General features: G+C 50.6%; 1 long non-coding RNA gene across 1 annotated transcript in view; it reads left to right on the top strand.

Moving 5' to 3' along the window:
- Nucleotides 1–4,907: 4,907 nt before the first annotated feature.
- The window catches only part of LOC140400119 (uncharacterized), a 133,628-nt gene continuing 113,874 nt past the window's right edge, over nucleotides 4,908–24,661 (top strand). The window contains exon 1 of the long non-coding RNA XR_011938054.1: nucleotides 4,908–4,988. This is a non-coding gene — a long non-coding RNA (uncharacterized lncRNA). The remainder of the gene's footprint in view (nucleotides 4,989–24,661) is intronic.

Genomic DNA, 24,661 nt, shown 5'->3' with positions numbered 1-24,661 from the left:
GAGTGAACCAGGAGAGTGAGTGAGTGAACCAGCGGAGTGAGCAAACCAGGAGAGTGAGTGAACCAGGAGAGCGAGTGAACAAGGGGAGTGAGCGAACCAGGAGAGTGAGTGAGTGAACCAGGGGAGTGAGCAAACCAGGAGAGTGAGCGAACCAGGAGAGTGAGTGAACCAGGAGAGTGAGTGAGTGAACCAGCGGTGTGAGCAAACCAGGAGAGTGAGTGAACCAGGAGAGTGAGTGAGTGAACCAGTGGAGTGAGCAAACCAGGAGAGTGAGTGAACCAGGAGAGTGAGTGAACCAGGAGAGTGAGTGAACCAGGAGAGTGAGTGAACCAGGGGAGTGAGCAAACCAGGAGAGTGAGTGAACCAGGAGTGAGAGTGAACCAGGAGTGATAGTGAACCAGGAGAGTGAGAGAGTGAACCAGGGGAGTGAGTGAACCAGGAGAGTGAGTGAACCAGGAGAGTGAGTGAACCAGGAGAGGTGAGTGAACCAGGAGAGGTGAGTGAACCAGTGGAGTGAGTGATCCAGGGGAGTGAGTGAACCAGGGGAGTGAGTGAACCAGGAGAGTGAGTGAACCAGGAGAGTGAGTGAACCAGGAGAGTGAGTGAACCAGGAGAGTGAGTGAACCAGGAGAGTGAGTGAACCAGGAGAGTGAGTGAACCAGGGGAGTGAGTGAGTGAACCAGCGGAGTGAGCAAACCAGGAGAGTGAGTAAACCAGGAGAGCGAGTGAACCAGGAGAGCGAGTGAACCAGGAGAGCGAGTGAACCAGGAGAGCGAGTGAACCAGGAGAGCGAGTGAACCAGGAGAGCGAGTGAGTGAACCAGCGGAGTGAGCAAACCAGGAGCGTCAGTAAACCAGGAGAGTGAGTGAACCAGGGGAGTGAGCGAACCAGGAGAGTGAGCGAACCAGGAGAGTGAGCGAACCAGGAGAGTGAGTGAACCAGGAGAGTGAGTGAACCAGGAGAGTGAGTGAACCAGGAGAGTGAGTGAGTGAACCAGGAGAGTGAGCGAACCAGGGGAGTGAGCAAACCAGGAGAGTGAGTGAACCAGGAGAGTGAGTGAACCAGGAGAGTGAGTGAACCAGGAGAGTGAGTGAACCAGGAGAGTGAGCAAACCAGGAGAGTGAGTAAACCTGGGGAGTGAGTGAACCAGGAGAGTGAGTGAACCAGGGGAGCGAGTGAAGCAGGAGAGTGAGCAAACCAGGAGAGTGAGTAAACCTGGGGAGTGAGTGAACCAGGAGAGATAGTGAACCAGTGGAGTGAGCAAACCAGGAGAGTGAGTAAACCTGAGGAGTGAGTGAACCAGGAGAGTGAGTGAACCAGGGGAGCGAGTGAACCAGGAGGGTGAGTAAACCAGGGGAGTAGGTGAACCAGGGGAGAGAGTGAACCAGGAGAGTGAGCAAACCAGGAGAGTGAGTAAACCAGGGGAGTGAGTGAACCAGGAGAGTGAGTGAACCAGGAGAGTGAGTGCACCAGGGGCGCGAGTAAACCAGGAGAGTGAGTGAACCAGCAGAGCGAGTGAGTAAACCAGGAAAGTGAGTAAACCAGGAGAGTGAGTGAACCAGGAGAGTGAGTGAACCAGGAGAGTGAGTGAGAGAACCAGGGGAGTGAGTGAACCAGGGGAGTGAGTGAACCAGGAGAGTGAGTGAACCAGGAGAGTGAGTGAACCAGGGGAGTGAGTGAACCAGGGGAGTGAGTGAACCAGGGGAGTGAGTGAACCAGGGGAGTGAGTGAACCAGGGGAGTGAGTGAACCAGGGGAGTGAGTGAACCAGGAGAGTGAGTGAACCAGGAGAGTGAGTGAACCAGGAGAGTGAGTAAACCAGGGGAGCGAGTGAACCAGGGTCGTGAGTGAACCAGGGGAGTGAGTGAACCTGGGGAGTGTGTAAACCAGGAGAGTGAGTGAACCAGGAGAGCGAGTGAACCAGGGGAGCGAGTGAACCAGGGTCGTGAGTGAACCAGGGGAGTGAGTGAACCAGGGGAGTGAGTGAACCAGGGGAGTGAGTGAACCAGGGGAGTCAGTGAACCAGGAGAGTGAGTGATCCAGGAGAGTGAGTGATCCAGGAGAGTGAGTGATCCAGGAGAGTGAGTGAACCAGGGGAGTGAGTGAACCAGGGGAGTGAGTGAACCAGGAGAGTGAGTGAACCATTGGAATGAGTGAACCAGGGGAGTGAGTGAACCAGGAGAGTGATTTAAACCAGGAGAGTGAGTAGGACTGGTTGGGCCGAAGGGCCTGTTTCCATGCTGTAAACTTCTATGATTCTATTCTATGAAACCAGGGGAGTGAGTATATCAGGGGAGAGAGTGAACCGGGAGAGTGAGTAAATCAGGGGAGTGAGTGAAGCGGGAGAGTGAGTGAAGCGGGAGAGTGAGTGAACCAGGGGAGTGAGTAAACCAGGAGAGTGAATGAACCAGGGGAGTGAGTGAAACAGGAGATTGAGTGAACAAGGGGAGTGAGTGAACCAGGGGAGTGAGTGAACCAGGAGAATGAGTGAACCAGGGGAGTGAGTGAACCTGGAGAGTGAGTGAACCAGGGGAGTGAGTGAACCAGGGGAGTGAGTGAACCAGGGGAGTGAGTGAACCAGGGGAGTGAGTGAACAGGGAGAGTGAGTAAATTAGGGGAGTGAGTGAACCGCGAGAGTGAGTAAACCAGGTGAATGAGTGAATCAGGAGAGTGAGTGAACCAGGAGAGTGAGTAAATTAGGGGAGTGAGTGAACCGCGAGAGTGAGTAAATCAGGGGAGTGAGTGAACCGGGGGAGGGAGTGAAGTGGGGGTGTGAGTGTACCGGGGGAGTGAGTGAACCGGGGGAGTGTGTGAACCGGGAGAGTGAGTGAACCGGGAGAGTGAGTGAACCGGGGGAGTGAGTGAACCGGGGGAGTGAGTGAACCGGGGGAGTGAGTGAACCGGGGGAGTGAGTGAACCGGGGGAGTGAGTGAACCCGGGGGAGTGAGTGAACCCGGGGGAGTGAGTGAACCCGGGGGAGTGAGTGAACCCGGGGGAGTGAGTGAACCCGGGGGAGTGAGTGAACCCGGGGGAGTGAGTGAACCCGGGGGAGCGAGGGGACCGGGGGGAGCGAGGGGACCGGGGGAGCGAGGGGACCGGGGGAGCGAGGGGACCGGGGGAGCGAGTGAACCGAGGGAGCGAGTGAACCGGAGTAAACCAGGGGAGTGAGTGAACTGGGAGAGTGAGTGAACCGGGGGAGTGAGTGAACCGGGAGAGTGAGTGAACCGGGAGAGTGAGTGAACCGGGAGAGTGAGTGAACCGGGGGAGTGAGTGAACCGGGAGAGTGAGTGAACCGGGAGAGTGAGTGAACCGGGAGAGTGAGTGAACCGGGAGAGTGAGTGAACCGGGAGAGTGAGTGAACCGGGGGAGTGAGTGAACCGGGGGAGTGAGTGAACCCGGGGGAGTGAGTGAACCCGGGGGAGCGAGGGGACCGGGGGAGCGAGGGGACCGGGGGAGCGGGGGAGCGAGGGGACCGGGGGAGCGGGGGAGCGAGGGGACCGGGGGAGCGAGTGAACCGAGGGAGCGAGTGAACCGGAGTAAACCAGGGGAGTGAGTGAACTGGGAGAGTGAGTGAACCGGGAGAGTGAGTGAACCGGGGGAGTGAGTGAACCGGGGGAGTGAGTGAACCGGGGGAGTGAGTGAACCGGGGGAGTGAGTGAACCGGGGGAGTGAGTGAACCGGGGGAGTGAGTGAACCGGGGGAGTGAGTGAACCGGGGGAGTGAGTGAACCGGGAGAGTGAGTGAATCGGGGGAGTGAGTGAACCTGGGAAGTGAATAAACCAGGTGAGTGTGTAAACCACAACAGTGAGTAAACCAGGTGAGTGTGTAAACCAGGGGAGTGAGTAAGCCCGGAGGTGGAACAGTGATTTCCACTGCTGCCTCACTGTGGCAGGGACCCGCGTTGAGTGACTGCCTGTCTCGCGTTTGCATGTTCTCCCCGTGTGTGTAGGTGGGTTACCTCCGGGTGCTCCGATTTCCTCCCACAGGCCATAGATGTGCAGGTTATGTGGGTCGGCAATGCTGAATTCCCGCTGTGTCGGTTCAGTGGGGTTACGGGTTTATGGGGATAAGGCGGCGAGTGGGCGGAGCTGGGGTGCTCTTTCAGAGGGTCGCTGCAGACTCGATGGGCCGAATTGCCTCCTTCACACTGTAGTAATTCTGTGGTTCAGTGGAAAGGTAGTTTGCAGAAAGTGAGAGTTTGAGGGGCTGAGTGACAGAGTAATAACAAACAAGCTGCAGGCAATGACTGCAAATTGAACCTCTCATTGGGACAAACACACAGCTACAAAGGTGATTGGTTGAGCCCTAGGGCACAGGGCCACTTGCAGCCACACACACAGTCCCCCAACACGGGCTCTGTCGGAGGTTCTGCTCCGTTTGTGATGACAGTGAAATGGGGAATACTCCCATTGATTCTCAATGCGGAATTGCTGCGGGGATGTGCGCATGCCCGGTGAAAAACGCCCCAACGACGTCACTCTGAGATGAAGCGCATGCTCAGCCCCTCCCCCACACACTCTCCATTTGGTCAGTGAGTGGAATCGCTTTGTTGAAACTGAGGGAAATGTCAATGTCAGCGCCCAGGTCAGCGAGGAAACAGCGTTCTCATTGCAGCAGCACCTCCATCTGGGAGTGTGAGCAAAGAGGCTCAGAGATCATTACTGACTCGGGGGGAGTTCAGGGAGAATCGGGCGCTGTTTGCAAGAGGCGCAGCGGAGCACGATCTTGTTCCGGGACTTGGAGTGAGTGGGGGGAAGGGAGAGCTCTTTCTGGGCCTGGCTTATTTGTCTGATTCTGGGTTAGGATTCGTGGAGTATTTTCTTTCTTTTACTGAAAGAATGCATTGATCTATCATTGGTCTCATCTGACCCTAACTTACATGAAATTTGTTTTCTTCTTCCTAGTTCAACAGATGAAAAGATGAGTTCCAAGATGATGATGATGATTCCTCAGCAACATGAATGTGCAGCCGTCTCCTTCTAACTGACTGTAAGTACAATATTAATGCAACATTGCAGAGACACAGACACAACATCAGCTCCACCGTCACAGAGCAGAAGCAGTCAGATTCGCAGAGACCTCAAGTCCCAGATGAACATGTCCAATCCAACAGTCCTCATTATCCAATTGAAGAAATTCAAGTAAATCTGGACTTCTGGAGAAAATGTAAATATTATTTACAGATACACGAGAGGACAGGTGGCATAATTTTCCACAATTCACCCCTACTCTCTCATGGAATGTTGGATCAACTTTTGACAACAGCGTTTCATCTGTAAAGTAATCAGTATAGTATTAATTAGGCTATAGATTCAGCAATCAATGTGCAAGTATCCATTGGCACTTTTTTGTAACTTTCTTCGTTTAAAATATATCAGAAGCAAAACACTTGAATGAGGCATTAACAGAAAAATGATACATTGAAATAGTTCTCCAAAGGGACACTTATCAAATTGTAAGGCCATCCTTCATTCTCACAAGTTGTGAACCTTTGATACAAGTGGAAGGTCGGATAGTACAGCTTATTGAAAAGGGCCGAATTAATCATAAACTTCTACCGAGACACCTCCCAAAACAAAATATTAAATTCCAATCCAAATATCTCACACAATCTCAGATATAATGGTACAGTGTCATTCTCATGAAACAGACATGGAAATAGATCATTTAACATATCAATGTTATCACTAAAAGTAATAATGGAGGATCAATACTGAACAGAATGTTCACCCTTGACTCACAAAACAGATATTGACAAGTACAGAAAACACAGTGAAATCTTGCACATCAGAGAGGTGGACAGACTGAGATTACCTGTCCTCTCGTGTATCTGTAAATAATATTACAGACGGAGATTAAACCCAGAATCCCATAACAGAGACAGACAGCTACAAATGCAAGCACAGAGACAGGAGTTAGAGAATCAAATTAATTTTTCCCCTCACACTTATAACAGAGACAGACAGCTACCGTGGAAAACACACTCTCACACATTCAGACACCAACAACTGAGCAAGAAGCAGTAAAATATGCCATATATCATAAATAGACAGTGAGGGTAAAAAACACACTCGCGTTTTCTTATGCACATGCTCACTGACAAGTAACTCAGCAGGAAGCACTATATATGCAGTGTATATCACAGGGACTCTCACACCATTAACTGAGCATTAAGCAGTAAAATATGTCATATCGCACACATAAACAGAGAGGTTTATACACACTCACTCACACTCTGTCTCTCACACACTCTCACACACCCACGCACTGTCTCTCCCACACACTCACAAATCAATAACTGAGCAGTAATCAAGAATATATTAATTGTATATCACAGAGACTGTGAGGTTAATACACACTCACTCACACACTCTCTCTCACACACACACACACACTCTCCCTCTGATACACACACCAGTCACTGAGCAGTAATCAATTAAATATGTGATATATACCACAGAGATACAGTGAGGGTAAAACATGCACTCACTCTCTCACTCACACTCTCTCACTCAGTCACACAGCAGTAACTGAGCAGTAAGCTGTAAAATATTTGTTATGCATCATGGACAGTGAGGGTAAAGCGCACACACTCACATATTTTAACTCTCACACACACTCACACTCTCTCTCTCACACTCTTGTTCCTTCTCTCACAGACTCTCTCTCACACACACACACATACACACCAGTCATTGAGCAGTAAGCAGTTAAATATGCGTTTTATATCGCAGAGGGACAGTGGGGGTAAAACACACATTCGCACACCAGTAACTGAGCAGTAAAATATGTGTTTTTTATCACCGAGACAATGAAGGTAAAACACACACACTCACGCAGACTATTTCTCACACTCAGACACTCCCAAACACACAGTGGCACATTCTCTCACACACACACTCTCATATTCACATACTCTCATATTCACACACTCTCACAACAGTAACTGAGCAGTGAGCAGTAAAATATGCATCATATATCACAGAGACAGTGATGGTCAAATAGATTCTCACTCTCTCTCTCACACACTCACCACAAACCCCAGTAACTGAGCAGCAACAGCAAAATATGTGTTATATATCAAAGAGAGACAATGAGGGTTAAATACACATAGGCTCACTCGCTCGCACACCCACTCTCTCTCACGCTCGCCCACTCTCTCTCACGCACACCCACTCTCTCACACACACACCCACACTCTCTCATGCGTGCCCACTCTCTCTCGCGCACACCCGCTCCCTCTCGCGCGCGCCCGCTCCCTCTCGCGCGCGCCCGCTCCCTCTCGCGCGCGCCCGCACTCTCTCGCGCGCGCCCGCCCACTCTCGCGCGCGCCCGCCCTCTCTCGCGCGCGCCCGCCCTCTCTCGCGCGCGCCCGCCCTCTCTCGCGCGCGCCCGCCCTCTCTCGCGCGCGCCCGCCCTCTCTCGCGCGCGCCCGCCCTCTCTCGCGCGCGCCCGCCCTCTCTCGCGCGCGCCCGCCCTCTCTCGCGCGCGCCCGCCCTCTCTCGCGCGCGCCCGCCCTCTCTCGCGCGCGCCCGCCCTCTCTCGCGCGCGCCCGCCCTCTCTCGCGCGCGCCCGCCCTCTCTCGCGCGCGCCCGCCCTCTCTCGCGCGCGCCCGCCCTCTCTCGCGCGCGCACGCCCACTCTCGCGCGCGCACGCCCACTCTCTCTCACGCGCGCACGCCCACTCTCTCTCACGCGCGCACGCCCACTCTCTCTCACGCGCGCACGCCCACTCTCTCTCACGCACGCACGCCCACTCCCCTCTCGCACACGCACGCCCACTCCCCTCTCGCACACACACACCAACTCTCTCTCGCGCACACCCACTCTCAAACATATCAGTAACTGAGCAGCAGAAACTAATATATGCCTTATGTATCACAGAGACAATGAGGAGAAAAATTCTTGGAAGTGCAGGGTCGGATTAGGACCAAGTCAGCATGGATTTAGTAAGGGGAGGTCGTGCCTCGCAAACCTGTTAGAGTTCTTTGAAGAGATAACAAATAGGTTAGACCAAGGAGAGCCAATGGATGTTATCTATCTTGACTTCCAAAAGGCCTTAGATAAGGTGCCTCACGGGAGACTGCTGAGTAAAATAAATGCCCATGGTATTCGAGGCAAGGTACTAACATGGATTGACGATTGGCTGTCAGGCAGAAGGCAGAGAGTTGAGATAAAAGGTTCTTTTTCGGAATGGCAACCAGTGACGAGTGGTGTCCCGCAGGGTTCAGTGTTGGGGCCACAGCTGTTTTCTTTATATATTAACGATCTAGATGACGGGACTGGGGGCATTCTGGCTAAGTTTGCCGATAATACAAAGATAGGTGGAGGGGAGGTAGTATGGAGGAGGTGGGGAGGCTGCAGAAAGATTTAGACAGTTTAGGAGAGTGGTCCAAGAAATGGCTGATGAAATTCAATGTGGGCAAGTGCGAGGTCTTGCACTTTGGAAAAAAGAATAGAGGCATGGACTATTTTCTAAACGGTGACAAAATTCATAATGCTGAAGTGCAAAGGGACTTGGGAGTCCTGGTCCAGGATTCGCTAAAGGTAAACTTGCAGGTTGAGTCCGTAATTAAGAAAGCAAATGCAATGTTGTCATTCATGCAAATGCAATGTCGTCTTTTAAAATCTTTCCTACTTCAAGACTGTGACAAAAACAACTTTACACCTTGGTTTCGATAAAACTAACTTTGTCTTTATTGACCAAAGTCTGCATGCAGATGGCTACAGGTTAGAGAGAGAGAGAGCTGTTAAGGTAAACCTGCTCATTCTTTCTCAAGCTCGCAAAGACATGGAGAAAACGTTCAATATTTATACAAAAGCTGTATCATTTTACAAAAACAGACCTTGTTCAAAAATGTCAATACAGTCATAACTTCTGATCAAACATGTTGTCATGGAAAGACCCTGACTCGGCTTATTTGCAGTATTTTGTCTTTAGAGGGTTTAAGACGTGGTCCTATTTTGTTTTTACCTCTGCCCTCATGATGCCTTGACGCAGATGAACCTAGGACATGAGGAGGTTGTGTTATTAGGACATTCCTAGATCGTGGCTTTGTTACCAGGTTTTAATAAGGTCAGGCACTATTTTCCCTCTTCTGGCCTTGTATGATACAATTATGTGGATTCTTAGCTTTGTCTAGTTTGTCAGGGTCTGATCTTGGCACTTAGCTGACACAGCTGTCCTACACTTGGTTACATAAATTGGCTATTTTTCCCATCATGCTATTGCTGAGTTCGTACACTTTCACATCAAGAGGCTTGGAATATAAAAGCAGGGATGTACTTCTGAAGCTTTATAAAGCATTAGTTAGGCCCCATTTAGAATACTGTGAGCAATTTTGGGCCCCACACCTCAGGAAGGACATACTGGCACTGGAGCGGGTCCAGCGGAGATTCACACGGATGATCCCAGGAATGGTAGGCCTAACATACGATGAACGTCTGAGGATCCTGGGATTATATTCATTGGAGTTTAGGAGGTTGAGGGGAGATCTAATAGAAACTTACAAGATAATGAATGGCTTAGATAGGGTGGATGTAGGGAAGTTGTTTCCATTAGCAGGGGAGACTAGGACCCGGGGGCACAGCCTTAGAATAAAAGGGAGTCACTTTAGAACAGAGGTGAGGAGAAATGTCTTCAGTCAGAGAGTGGTGGGTCTGTGGAATTCATTGCCACAGAGGGCGGTGGAGGCCGGGACGTTGAGTGTCTTTAAGACAGAAGTTGATCAATTCTTGATTTCTCGAGGAATTAAGGGCTAAGGAGAGAGAGCGGGTAAATGGAGTTGAAATCAGCCATGATTGAATGGTGGAGTGGACTCGATGGGCCGAATGGCCTTACTTCCGCTCCTATGTCTTATGGTCTTAAAACTGACACCCACACACACTCTTCTGCTCACACTCTCTCTCTCACACACACACACCGTTAACTGAATATTACAAGGTTTTAGACATCACTGAGAATCTCACACACTCTCTCACTCACGCACACACTCATAAACCATTAACTGAGCAGTAAGCAGTAAAATATATGTTATGTACCATAGAGTGACAGTGAGGATAAAGCACCCACTCATACACACACACTCTCTCACACACACCAGTGAGCATCATATATCACGGAGAAACAATGAGGGCAAATCACACCTTCACACTCTCCATACAGGCACTATCTCTCACACACACTCATGCTCTCTCACACACCAGTCACTGAGCAGTAAGCAGTTAAATATGCATTGTATGTCTCAGGGGGACAGTGAGGGTAAAACACACTCTCGCCACTCTCACATACTCACACACTCCAGCAACTGAGCAGTGAGCAGCAAAATATGTTGTATATGATAGACAGACAGTCAGGGTAAAACACACACTCGCACACTCTCCAACACCTGTTACTAAGCAGTAAAATATGTTATATATCACAGAGATGATGTGGAGATGCTGCCGTTGGACTACGGTGAGCACAGTAAGAAGTCTTACAACACCAGGTTAAAGTCCAAAAGGTTTGTTTCGAAGCACCACCTGTGGGACTTGAACCTGGTGTTGTTAGAACATAGAACAGTACAGCACAGAACAGGCCCTTCGGCCCTCGATGTTGTGCCGGGCTTTGTCCGAAACCAAGATCAAACTATCCCACTCCCTGTCATTCTGGTGTGCTCCATGGGCCTATCCAATAACCGCTTGAAAGTTCCTAAATGTCCGACTCCACTATCACAGCAGGCAGTCCATTCCACACTCTAACCACTCTCTGAGTAAAGAAACTACCTCGGACATCCCTCCTATATCTCCCACCCCAAACCTTATAGTTATGCCCCCTTGTAACAGCTACATCCTCCCGAGGAAATAGTCTCAGAACGTCCGCTCTATCTATCCCCCTCATCATCTTATAAACCTCTATTAAGTCGCCTCTCATCCTCCTTCACTCCTATGAGAAAAGCTCTAGATCCATCAACCTTTCCTCATAAGACCTACCCTCCAATCCAGGCAGTATCCTGGTAAATCTCCTCTGCACCCTTTCCAATACTTCCACATCCTTCCAATAATAAGGTGACCAGAACTGCATACAATACTCCAAATGTGGTCTCATCAGGGTCGTGTAAATTGCAGCATAACCCCACGGCTCTTAAACACAAGCCCCTGTTAATAAACACTAACACGCTATAGATCTCCTTCACGGCTCTGTCCACTTGAGTGGCAACCTTCAGAGATCTGTGGACATGAACCCCAAGATCTCTCTGTTCCTCCACATTCCTCTGAACCCTGCCGTTGACCCTGTAATCCGCATTCAAATTTGTCCGACCAAAATGAATCACCTCGCACTTATCAGGGGTTAAACTCCATCTGCCATTTTGCGGCCCAGCTCTGCATCTTATCAATGTCTCTTTGCAGCCTACAACAGCCCTCCACCTCATCCACTACTCCATCAATCTTGGTGTCATCAGCAAATTTACTGACCCACCCTTCAGCCCCCTCCTCCAAGTCATTGATAAAAATCACAAATAGCAGAGGACCCAGCACTGCTCCCTGTGGTACACCGCTGGTAACTGGTCTCCAGTCTGAAAATTTTCCATCCACCACCACCCTCTGTCTTCTATGTGATAGCCAGTTACTTATCGAATTGGCCAAATTTCCCTCGATCCCATACCTCCTTACTTTCTTCATGAGCTGACCATGGGGAACCTCATCAAAAACCTTACTGAAATCCATGTATAGTACATCAACTGCTCTACTTTCATCTGCACACTTCGCTCCTCAAAGAATTCAATCAAATTTGTGAGGCAAGACCCTTCACGAATCCTTGTTGACAATCCCGGATTAAGCTGCATCTTTCCACATGGTCATTAAACCTATCCCTCAGGACCCTTTCTACTAACCTACCGACCACCGAAGTAAGACTAACCGACCTATAATTACTAGGGTCATTCCTATTGCCTTTTTTGAACAGAGGAACAACATTCGCCACTCTCCGGTCCTCTGGCACTATCCCCGTGGACAGTGAGGACCCAAAGATCAAAGCCAAAGGCTCTGCAATCTCATCCCATGCCTCCTAAAGAAACCGAGGATATTTCCCATCTGGCTCAGGGGACATGTTGCCTCTCAGATTTTTCAAAATTCCTCATAAATCTTCCCTCAGAACATCTACCTCCTCCAGCCTACCCGCCTGTCTCACACACTCATCCTCAAAAACATAGCCCCTCTCTTTGGTGAACACTGAAGAAAAGTATTCATTCAACGCCTCCTGTCTCTTCTGATGCCACACAGAAGTTTCCACTACTGTCCTTGACCGGCCCTAACCTGACCCTGGTCATTCTTTTATTTCTCACATAAGAGGAAAAAGCCTTGGGGTTTTCATTGATCCGACCCGCCAAGGACTTCTCATGCCCCCTCCTCGCTCTCCTAAGCCCTTTTTTAAGCTCATTCCTTGCTACTTTCTAACCCTCAAGCGACCCTACTGAACCTTGTTTTCTCATCCTTACATACGCTTCCTTTTTCCTCTTGACATGACATTCAACCTCTTTTGTGAACCATGGTCCCCTCTCACAGCCATTTGCTCCCTGCCAGACAGGGACATGCCTATCAAGGACACGCAGTATTTGTTCCTTGACCAAGCTCCACTTTTCATTTGTGCTTTTCCCTGACAGTTTCTGTTCCCATCTAATGCTTCCGAATTCTTGCCTAATCGCATCATCATTACCCCTCCCACAATTATTATTATTTTTAAAAAAATAATTTTTAATAAAGGTTTTCATAAAATATCAATAACAAAATGAAAAAGAAACCCAACAGGGTTAAGTACAAAACACAGTCCAGAAAAACAACCCTCCATATCCCCCTCCCGCCCTGTACATAAATAATAAATTAACATTGACACCCTGACTTAATACAACAAGTATATCCAACCCCTCAGACCCTCCAGTGTAAATAACAAAACCAAAAAAATAAAGTGAACCCCCCCCCCCCCCGCCCGAGTTGCTGCTGCCATTAACCAATGTCTACCGCTCTGCCAGGAAGTCTAAGAACGGTTGCCACTGCCTAAAGAACCCTTGTGCCGACCCTCTCAAGGCGAATTTCACCCTCTCCAACTTAATAAACCCCGCTATATCGTTGATCCAGGATTCCACGCTTGGCCGCCTCGCATCCTTCCACTGAAGAAGAATCCTTCGCCGGGCTATCAGGGATGCAAAGGCCAGAATTCCGGCCTCTTTCGCCTCCTCTGCCCCCAAATTTTGAGGGCAGCCACCACCACCGGGCTCGTGGTATACCTCCTTGGAGGGAGCGGCAGCGGTGCCGTTGCCAGCGCCCCCAGTCTCGTACCCACACAAGATGCCGTCTCCAGCCTCTTCCATGCGGCCCCCTCCCCCTCCATCACCGACTTGCGCACCATCGTCGCATTGGCGGCCCAGTAGTATCCACAGAGGTTGGGCATCACCAGTGCCCCCCTATCTCTCCTCCACTCCAGGAACACCCTTCTCACCCTCGGGGTCCGTCGCGCCCACACAAACCCCATTATACTCCTGTTAACCCGCCTGAAAAAGCCTTCGGGATAAACACGGGGAGGCACTGGAACAGGAATAAAAACCTTGGGAGCACCGTCATTTTGATTGACTGCACCCTACCCGCCAAGGACAGCAGCAACGCGTCCCACCTCTTGAACTCCTCCTCCATTTGCTCCACCAGCCTTGTAAGGTTAAGCCTATGCAGGGCCCCCCAGCTCCTGGCCACCTGGACTCCCAGATACATGAAGCTCCTCTCCGCCTTTTTTAGTGGGAGCTCGCCAATCCCCCTCTCCTGGTCCCCTGGATGAACTACGAACAGCTCGCTCTTCCCCATGTTGAGGGTGTACCCCGAAAAGTCCCTGAATTCCCTAAGAATCCTCATTACTTCTGGCATTCCTCCCACCGGGTCCATCACATACAGCAGCAGGTCGTCCGCATAAAGTGACACCCTATGCTCCTCCCCACCACGCACCAACCCCCTCCAGTTCCTTGACTCCCTCAGTGCCACAGCCAGGGCTTCAATCGCCAGTGCGAAGAGCAGGGGGGATAGGGGACACCCCTGTCTCATCCCTCGGTGCAACGGAAAGTACCCTGACCTCTTCCTGTTTGTGGCCACACTCGCCATCGGGACCTCATACAACAGCCTAACCCACCTGACAAACCCCTCCCCAAACCCAAACCTCTTCAGCACCTCCCACAGATACCCCCACTCTACCCTATCGAAGGCTTTCTCAGCGTCCATCGCTACCACTATTTCCGCCTCCCACTCCCTCGCCGGCATCATGGTAACGTTCAAAAGCCTCCGCACATTCGCGTTCAACTGCCTCCCCTTCACAAACCCCGTCTGGTCTTCATGGATGATCTGCGGCACACAATCCTCAAGGCTAAGACCTACGCCAGCACCTTGGCATCTACATTTCGCAAGGAAATCGGTCTGTAAGACCCACACTGCAGGGGATCCTTGCCCGCTTCAGGATCAAGGAGATCAGTGCCCGGGACATCGTCGGGGGCAAAGCCCCCTCCTCCCTTGCCTCATTGAAGGTCCTAACTAACAGCGGGCCCAACAGGTCCAGATATGTTTTCAAGAATTGGACCGGGAAACCGTCCGGCCCCGGTTCCTACCTTGCCTGCATGCTTCCTATCCCTTTGATCAGCTCCTCCAGCCCAATTGGGGCCCCAAATCCCGCCACCAGTCCCTCTTCCACCTTTGGAAACCTCAATTGGTCCAGGAAGCGGCCCATCCCTCCCTCCTCCCGTGGGCTCGGATCGGTACAATTCCTCGTAGAAGTCCCTGAAGACCCCATTGATGCCCGCTCCACTCCGCGCCCCCCCCCCCCCCCCCCCCCCCCCCCCCCCCCCCCCCCCACTGTCCTTAACTTAGCTGCGTCCTGCTTCTGAAGCTGATGTGCCAGCATCCGGCTTGCCTTTTCCCCATACTCGTAAATCGCCCCCTGGGCCTTCCTCCACTGCACCTCCGCCTTCCTGGTGGTCACCAGGTTGAATTTGGCCTGGAGGCTGCGCCTTTTCCTCAACAATCCTTCCTGGGCTCCTCCGCATACCTCCTGTCTACCCTCACCATCTCCCCCACCAGCCTCTGTCCCCACTCCCTCCGCTCCTTGTGGGCCCTAATGGAGTTCAGCTCTCCCCTCACCACCGCCTTCAGTGCCTCCCATAGCATCCCCACTCGGACCTCCCCGTTGGCGGGAGGTACCTCTCTATACTTCCAGGTACCTCTCTATACTTCCTCGGACCCACTCGCTCACCTCCTCGTCCGCCAACAGCCCCACCTCCGAGCGCCACAGCGGGCGCTGGTACCTCTCCTCCCCCATCTCCAAGTCCACCCAATTCGGGGCGTGGTCCTAAATGGCTATTGCCGAATACTGAGTATCCTCTACTCTCGCTATCAACGCCCAACTCAAGATGAAAAAGTCGATTCGGGAATAACCCTTATGGACATGTGAGAAGAATGAAAATTCCCTCGCCCCCGGCCTTGCAAATCCCCAAGGGTCCACCCCTCCCATCTGGTCCATAAACCCCCCTCAGCACTCTAGCCGCCGCCGGCTTCCTACCCGTCCTAGACCTGGAGCGATCCAGTGTCGGGTCCAGCACCGTGTTAAAGTCTCCCCCCATTATCAGGCCCCCCACTTCCAAGTCTGGGATCCGACCCAACATACGCCGCATAAAACCCGCATCGTCCCAGTTTGGGGCATACACATTGACCAGTACCACCCTCTCTCCCTGCAACTTACCACTTACCATCATGTACCTGCCGCCATTATCTGCCACAATGCTTGACGCCTCAAACGACACCTTCCTTCCCTCCAAGATCGCCACACCTCGATTTTTGGCATGCAGCCCCGAGTGAAACACCTGACCTACCCACCCTTTCCTCAATCTTACTTGGTCTGCCACCTTCAGGTGTGTCTCCTGAAGCATAACCACATCCGCCTTGAGCCCCTTCAGGTGTGCGAACACGGGGGCCCGCTTAATCGGCCCATTCAGTCCCCTTACATTCCAGGTTATCAGCCGGATCAGGGGGCTACCCGCCCCCCTCTCCCGCCGACTAGCCATGGCCCCTCCTTGGCCAGCCACGTGCCCACACCCCACACCCGGCCCGTTCCCCACAGCGGCATACCCCCGTCTAGTCCCCCCCCCACCCCCACTCTCTCCAGCTCCTCCTTGACCATAGCAGCAGCTCGATTTCCCCCCCCACTCAACCCCCCTCCCCTGGTTAGGACCCATCCTAGCTGATTTACTCCCCCCATTGCACTTCTGCAAGTCAGCTGTCTCCTGCTGACCCCGGCCACTCCCGCCTCTCCTTCGACTCCTCCCATTGTGTGGCACACCCTCCTCTCCCATCCCCATCCATAGGCTCTCCCCCTCCCCCTTCTGTTCTAAGCGCGGGAAACAACCCTCGCTTCCCCGCCCCGGCCCCGCCCCCTCCAGTCTTCAGCGTGGGAAAAAGCCCGCGCTTTCCACCTACCAGGCCCCGCCACCTCTGACGCAGCTCCTTTTACAGGCTCTGTCCCCTCACCCCTGACTCGGGCCTCCCCCTCCCCCGCAAGGCCCCATCTCATCTTCAAGAGCCCCCCCTGACCAACCCAACCAAAACAGTGCCCAACCCGCCCCAGCCACCTTCTCCGACCCAAAAGAGAAAAAACACAAAGAAAAAGAAACCCGGAGCAATACAAAAGCGCCCCCCTCGAAACAAAAAGAAACATAGCATATCAACCATAGTCCCCAATCGCCCGTCCCGACCCTCAATCTGTGTCCAACTTCTCGGCCTGAACAAAGGCCCACACCTCCTCCGGAGACTCAAAATAGTGGTGCCGGTCCTTGTAGGTAACCCACAGTCGCTCCGGCTGTAACATGCCAAACTTCACCCCCTTCCTGTGCAGCACCGCCTTCGCTCGATTGTACCCGGCCCTCCTCTTCGCCACCTCCGCTCTCCAGTCCTGATATATCCGAACCTCCACGTTCTCCCACCTGCTGCTCCTCTCCTTCTTGGCCCACCTGAACACACACTCCCGATCGACGAACCGATGGAACCTCACCAGCACCGCCCGCGGAGGCTCGTTAGCCTTGGGCCTCCTCGCCTGCACTCGATGGGCCCCTTCCAGCTCCAGGGGCTCCTGGAAGGACCCCGCTCCCATCAGCGAGTTCAACATGGTGACCACATAGGCCCCCACGTCCGGCCCCTCCGGGAGGCCCAGAATCCGCAGATTCTTCCACCTCGACCGATTCTCCATCTCCTCGAACCGCTCCTGCCATTTCTTGTGGAGCGCCTCGTGCGCCTCCACCTTTCCTGCCAGGCCTAAGATCTCGTCCTCATTGTCAGAGATCTTTTGTCGAGCCTCGCGGATCGCCACTCCCTGGGCCGTCTGTGTCTCCAGCAGCTTATCAATAGAAGCCTTCATCGTCTCTAGCAGGTCCATTTTATTCTCTCTGAAGCAGCGCTGGATACCCTCCTGCTGCTCTTCCGCCCACTGCATCCACGCTGCCTGGTCTCCGCCCGCCGCCATTTTGTCCTTCTTCCCTCGCACCTTCTTCGGGTCCACCACCACCTTTTTTTTCACCCCGCTCCTAGTTGAAGCCATATACTGACGGGGAGCTGTTGTAGACTCCTTCCCACACCGGGAAACGTCGAAAAAGTGCCGTTGGGGGCATTGAAAAGAGCCCAAAAGTCCGTTTTAGCGGGAGCCGCTGAATGTGCAACTTAGCTCCGCATAGCCGCAACCGGAAGTTCCCCCCTCCCCCAATTATAAACCTTGCCCTGTCGTATGGCCCTATCCCTCTCCAGCAAGACTTCTTGCTGTTTTCACAGAGGGACAGTGAGGGTACAACACATGCTCACACGCGCTCTCCCCACACACACACTCTCTCTCACACACACGCCAGTTACTGAGCAGTGAAATATGTTATTTTTGATAGACAGACAGTGAGGATAAAACACTCACACACCTGTGACTGAGCAGTAAAATATGTTATATATCACAGAGAGACAATGAAGGTAAAACACACACTCTCTCCCCCCACACACTCACACTCCTGCAGACTATTTCTCACACTCACACACTCCCTCACACAGACTGACACACTCACTTGCACATGCTCCCTCACACACACACTCTTTCATATTCACACTTTCTGATACTCACACTCTCTGACACAACAGTTACTGAGTAAAAAGCAGTAAAATATGCATCATCTATCACAGAGAGACAATGATGGTAAAACACACGCTCACTCTCTCATACACACACCAGTAACTGGGCAGGAACAGGAAAATATGTGCAATATATCAAAGAGAGATAGAGGGTAAAATGCACACATGCTCACACACACACATGCTCACACACACACATGCTCACACACACACATGCTCACACTCACACACATGCTCACACTCACACACATGCTCTCGCACGCGCTCGCTCTCACGCGCGCGTTCGCTCTCACACGCGCGTTCGCTCTCACGCGCGCTCGCTCTCACACGCGCGCTCGCTCTCACACGCGCGCGCGCTCTCACACGCGCGCGCGCTCTCACACGCATTAATGCGATCACTCACACTCTCTCACACACATAAACACACACTCACTCATCAATAACTGATCAGGAAGCAGTAAAATACGTGTTATATATCATAGAGTGATATTGAAAATAAAACACACGCACACACACTCACATTCTCTCACTCTGACACACCAGTAACTGAGCAGGAAGGAGTAAAATATGCATTATATATCACAGAGACATTGAGGATAAAACTCACACACACTAACTTAGCAGTAAACAGTAAGTATGCGTTCTATATCACAGCGAGATTGCGAGTTAGACGAACAAGGCAGATGAAGTGAGAACATGGGGTTATGATGTATTTGCTGTCACTGTATCACGGTTGGGAGAGGGGAAGGATTGGAAGCTCAATATTCCAGGATACAGGATCTCCAGGAGAGATAGGGCAGGAGGTAAAAGAGGAGGGAGTGTCACAATTTTGATCAGAGAATGAATTACAGCAGTAAGGAGAGATGACATCTTAGAAAGCTCTTCAACTGGATTGGATTTTGTTCATTGTAACGTGTACCGAGGTACAGTGAAAAATATTTTTCTGCGATCAGCTCAACAGATCATCAAGTACATGAAAAGAAAAGGAAATAAAAGAAAATACATAATAGGGCAACACAAGGTACACAATGTAACTACATAGACACCGGCATCGGGTGAAGCATACAGGGGTGTAGTGTTAATGAGGTCAGTCCATAAGAGGGTCGTTTAGGAGTCTGGTAACAGCGGGGAAGAAGCTGTTTGAGTTTGTTTGTGCGTGTTCCCAGACTTTTGTATCTCCTGCCCGATGGAAGAAGTTGGAAGAGTGAGTAAGCCGGGTGGGAGGGGTCTTTGATTGTGCTTGCCGCTTTCTCCAGGCAGTGGGAGGTGTAGATGGAGTCAATAGATGGGAGGCAGGTTTGTGTGATGGACTGGGCTGTGTTCACGACTCTCTGAAGTGTCTTGCGGTTTTGGGCCGAGCGGTTGCCATACCAGGCCGTGATGCAGCAGCTAGGATGCTTTCTATGGTGCATCTGTAAAAGTTGGTAAGAGTTAATGTGGACATGCCGAATTTCCTTAGTTTGCTGAGGAAGTAAAGGCCCTGTTGAGATTTCTTGGTGGTAACGTCGATGTGGGTGGACCAGGACAGATTTTTGGAGATGTGAACCACTAGGAATTTGAAACTGCGAACAATCTCCACCTCGGCCTCATCGATGCTGACAGTGGTGTGTCCAGTTCATAGCTTTCTGAAGTCAATGACCGGCTCTTTAGATTTGCTGGCATTGAGGGAGAGGTTGTTGTCGCTACACCACTCCACTAGGTTCTCGATCTCCATCCTGTATTCTGACTCGTCATTATTTGCGATTCGGCCCACTATGATCGTATCATCAGCAAACTTGTGGATGGGGTTGGAAACAAATTTTGCCACGCAATCATGTGTGTACAAGGAGGATAGTGAGGGGCTAAGTAGGCAGCCTTGCGCGGCCCAGATATTAGAACTATACTGAAGCCAAATGGGAAGAACTTAAAAACCAAAAAGGAGCAATCACATTGCTGGAGTGTTCCATTGGCCCCCTAACCATCCGAGAGAAATAGAAGAGTGAATATGGAGGCAAATTTCAGAGAAGTGGAAAAGTAATAGGGTTGTGATAGTGGGAACAGTGGGGGATCGCAACTTCCTCAATATGAACTGGGGTAGTCATAGTGTGAACGGTTTAGAGGGAGCGTAATTCTTAAAATGCATCCATGAGAACTTTTTAAGCCAGTACGTAGAAGGACAGACAAGAGAGGAGCGGTCTTGGACTTCATTTTCAGTAACGAAGCTGGACAAGTGGTTGAAGTATCGTTGGGGGAGCATTTTGCAGACAGTGATCATAACTTCATTAGATTCAAGATAGTTCTGGAAAAGGAGATGGATGGACCTGAGATCAAAGTTCACAAATGGAGGAAGGCTGATTTTAATAAGATCAGATATGATTTGGCCAGAGTTGATAGGGAACAGACACCATTAGGTAAATCTGTGACAGAACAGTGGGACACATTCAACAAGGAAATAGGGAGAGTACACGGCCAACATGTTCCAATCAAGAAAAGGGTGGGACCAACAAATCCAGTCAACCATGTATATTGAGGGATATACAGCGTTGAATAAGTAGAAAAGGGGAGGCTTGTGGCAGATATCAAGGGCTCAAAACAGCAGAAGTGCTAGAGGTGTATCGAATGTGCAAGAGGGGACTTAAAACGGAAATGAGGACAGCAAAAAGGAGACATGAAGATAGAACATTACGGCGCAGTACAGGCCCTTTGGCCCTCGATGTTGTGCCGACCTGTGAAACCACTCTAAAGTCCATCTACACTATTCCCTTATTGTCCATATGTCTATCCAATGACCATTTGAATGCCCTTAGTGTTGGCGAATCCACTACTGTTGCAGGCAGGGCATTCCATGCCCTTACTACTCTCTTAGCAAAGAACCTACCTCTGTCCTATATCTATCTCCCCTCAATTTAAATCTAAGTCCCCTCGTGCTAGACATCACCATCCAAGGAAAAAGGCTCTCACTGTCCACCCTATCCAATCCTTTGATCATCCTGTATGCCTCAATTTAAAAAAAAAAAAAAAAAATAAATTTTTGTGTACCCTATTCATTTTTTCCAATTAAGGGGTAATTTGGTGTGGCCAATCCACCTACCCTGCACATCTTTGGGTTGTGGGCGCGAAACCCACGCAAACATGGGGAGAATGTGCAAACTCCACATGGACAGTGACCCAGTGCCAGGATCGAACCTGGGACCTCAGCGCCGTGAGGCAGCAGGGCTAACCCACTGCGCCACTGTGCTGCCCTATTGTATGCCTCAATTAAGTCACCTCTGAACCTTCTTGTCTCTAACGAAAACAGCCTCAGTCCCTCAGCCTTTCCTCATAAGATCTTCCCTCCATACCAGGCAACATGCTGGTGAATCTCCTCTGCACCCTTTCCAATGCTTCCACATCCTTCCGATAATGCGGCGACTAAAATTGCACTCAATACTCCAAATGCGGTCGCACCAGATACTGAAAGGATACTGGCAGGTAAAATAAAGTTGTTAAGTTGTTCTAAAAGTACATTAAAGGTAAAATGATAACTTGGGGCTGAGTAAGGCCCATGATGGATCACAGTGGTAACATGTGTGTGGAGCCGGGGGATGTAGGTGGGGTTCGAAATGGGTACTTTGTGTCAGTGTTCACCCGTGAGAAGGACAGTGTGGGTATAGAAAGCAGGGAGAAGGAATGTAATAAAACTAAAGAGATTAAAAGAGACAGAGAGGAGGCTCTGAGTGGGAGGCTTCAAAGTGGACAAAGCTCCAGGGCCAGATGAAATGTATCCCAGGCTGATGAGTGAGGCAAGCGAGGAAATAGCAGGGACACTGGCAATAATTTTCAATTCCTCTCTGGCCACAGGAGAGGCGCTGGCAGACTGGAGGATCGCCAATGTGGTACCATTATTGAAGAAGGGAGGAAAGGATAAACCAGGAAACTACAGGCCAGTCAGTCTAACCTGTGTGGTGGGGAAACTATTGGAAGCAAATCTGAGACACAGAATTAATCTGCATTTGTAGAGGCAGATATTAAAAGGTCAGCATGGTTTGGTTAAGGGGAGGAGATGTCTGACCAACTTGATTGAATTTTTCGAAGAGATGAACAGGTGTGTCAATGAGTGAAATGCATTTGACGTAATCTACTTGGACTTCAGCAAGGCTTTTCATCCGGTCCCACATGGGTGACTGATGTGAAGACACATGCCCAAGGGACTGAAGGACATTTGGCAAATTGGATCCAAAATTGCTGAGTGGCAGGAAGCAGAGGCTGTTGGTGGAGGAGTGTCTTTCTAATAATAATAATAGCTTATTGTCACAAGTAGGCTTCAATGAAGTTACTGTGAAAAGCACCAAGTCGCCACATTCCGGCACCAGTTCGGGGAGGCCGGTACGGGAATTGAACCCGCGCTGCTGGCATTGTTCTGCTGTTTAGTCCACTGTGCTAAACCAGCCCCTAGCCTCTGATTGGAAGATCATGTCCAGTGGTTTCCCACAGGGATCAGTGTTGAGGCCCTTGCTGTTTGTGGTTGATACAAATGCTTTAGATATGAATATAGGAGGGTTGATCAGTAAGTTTGCTGCAAATATGAAATTTGGTGGGGTGGTAAATGTTGAGGAGGATAGCCTCCGAATACAGGACGACACAGATGGACTGATCAGTGGCAAACGGAATTCAATCTGGAAGAGATGCACTTGGGCAGGACAAACAAGACAAGAGAATACATGATAAATGGCAGGACGCTGGGAGGCTCGAAGGACCGGAGGGATCTTGGTGTGCATGTACACCAGTACCTTAAGGTAGCAGAGCAGCTGGATACAATGGTTAAGGAAGCCTATGGCAGTGTGGATCAAACTTTTTAACTCGGGTCCCATTTTTACCAACCGGCCATCCTTCGGGACCCTCGCTGGGCGGCCTTTGCGACCATCGCCGGCTGATCTTCGCGACCCACCATTTTCACTTGACTTTAATGTGACAGGTGGGCCTGCTTGGTCCCCACGATCTCACTTGCTTTGTTATTCAATGTTACATTTCTGATAATGACTTCAGCTGATGATTGAAGATCTCACTGCATCCATTGAAAAAATTACAGACGTTTGTCCTCGAACTCGCCAGAATGTCTTTGACAATTTGAGGTTTAAACTTTCATTTGCCAGTAATTCCCTGCATGTAACACCCATGAAATTTGACTCCTGATTGCAGTGGCACAATTTATAAACCCACCCCTCAAATACTCATCATTGTGCTGCTTTGTTCCTGTTTTCAGCTTCTTCATGGGTTGTTCACCAGAGGCCCTGGAGTTCACTCCAGCACTGCTGGCAGCTGCAAAATGGAGGAATCTGGCTCGGGCCCAGAACACGTGATGTCAGCGTACGGGGCGTGTGACCTGCTCTCTGGCGCCACCTCCGGTGGGAGGATTCCAGAATTTGCTGAAAATAACTGGCCTGGGACTGTGCACTGACATCAGGAGGAGCCGGTCCACCTTGCGCACTACTTGATAAGGTGGGCATGCGCGGGATGGCCGTTAATCTTAAAACGGCCTCACGGCCGGCACTTTTAAAAGCTGGTCGTGACCATTGACCATTCCTCCTGCAATCTGGATTATCGCCACCCTCCTGTAACCTTCCCGAGATCCACCCATAGGTCACGACCGTGAGCTTTAAAATGCAAGGCCTATGGTACCCTTGTCTCTAATAGCTGATGCACAGAGTTTAAGAACAGGCAGGTTCTGCTGGAACTATAAAAACGTTAGTTAGGCCTCAGCTGGAGTAATACAACAACACTCACAATGTATCAGAGAGTGAGTAAATCCCACACTCTCACACTGTATCAGAGAGTGAGTAAATCCCACACTCACACACTGTATCAGAGAGTGAGTAAATCCCACACTCACACACTGTATCAGAGAGTGAGTAAATCCCACATTCACACACTGTATCAGAGAGTGAGTAAATCCCCCACACACACTGTATCAGAGAGTGAGTAAATCCCAAACTCACACACTGTATCAGAGAGTGAGTAAATCCCACACACACACACAGTATCAGAGAGTGAGTAAATCCCTCACTCACACACTGTATCAGAGAGTGAGTAAATCCCACACTCACACACTGTATCAGAGTGAGTAAATCACACACTCACACTGTATCAGAGAGTGAGTAAATCCCTCACTCACACACTGTATCAGAGAGTGAGTAAATCCCACACTCACACACTGTATCAGAGTGAGTAAATCCCACACTCACACACTGTATCAGAGTGAGTAAATCACACACTCACACACTGTATCAGAGAGTGAGTAAATCCCACACTCTCACACTGTAAAAGGGAGTGAGTAAATCCCACACTCACACACTGTAAATCCCTCACTCACACACTGTATCAGGGAGTGAGTAAATACCCCACACACACACTGTATCAGGGAGTGAGTAAATCCCACACACACACTGTATCAGGGAGTGAGTAAATCTCACACTCGGGCACTGTATCAGAGAGTGAGTAAATCCCACACTCACACTACATCAGAGAGTGAAGAAATCCCACACT

This window comes from Scyliorhinus torazame, chromosome 24 (assembly GCF_047496885.1).
Source record: "Scyliorhinus torazame isolate Kashiwa2021f chromosome 24, sScyTor2.1, whole genome shotgun sequence".
Classification (NCBI taxonomy): domain Eukaryota; kingdom Metazoa; phylum Chordata; class Chondrichthyes; order Carcharhiniformes; family Scyliorhinidae; genus Scyliorhinus; species Scyliorhinus torazame.
This window is presented reverse-complemented; position numbering and strand designations above follow the sequence as displayed.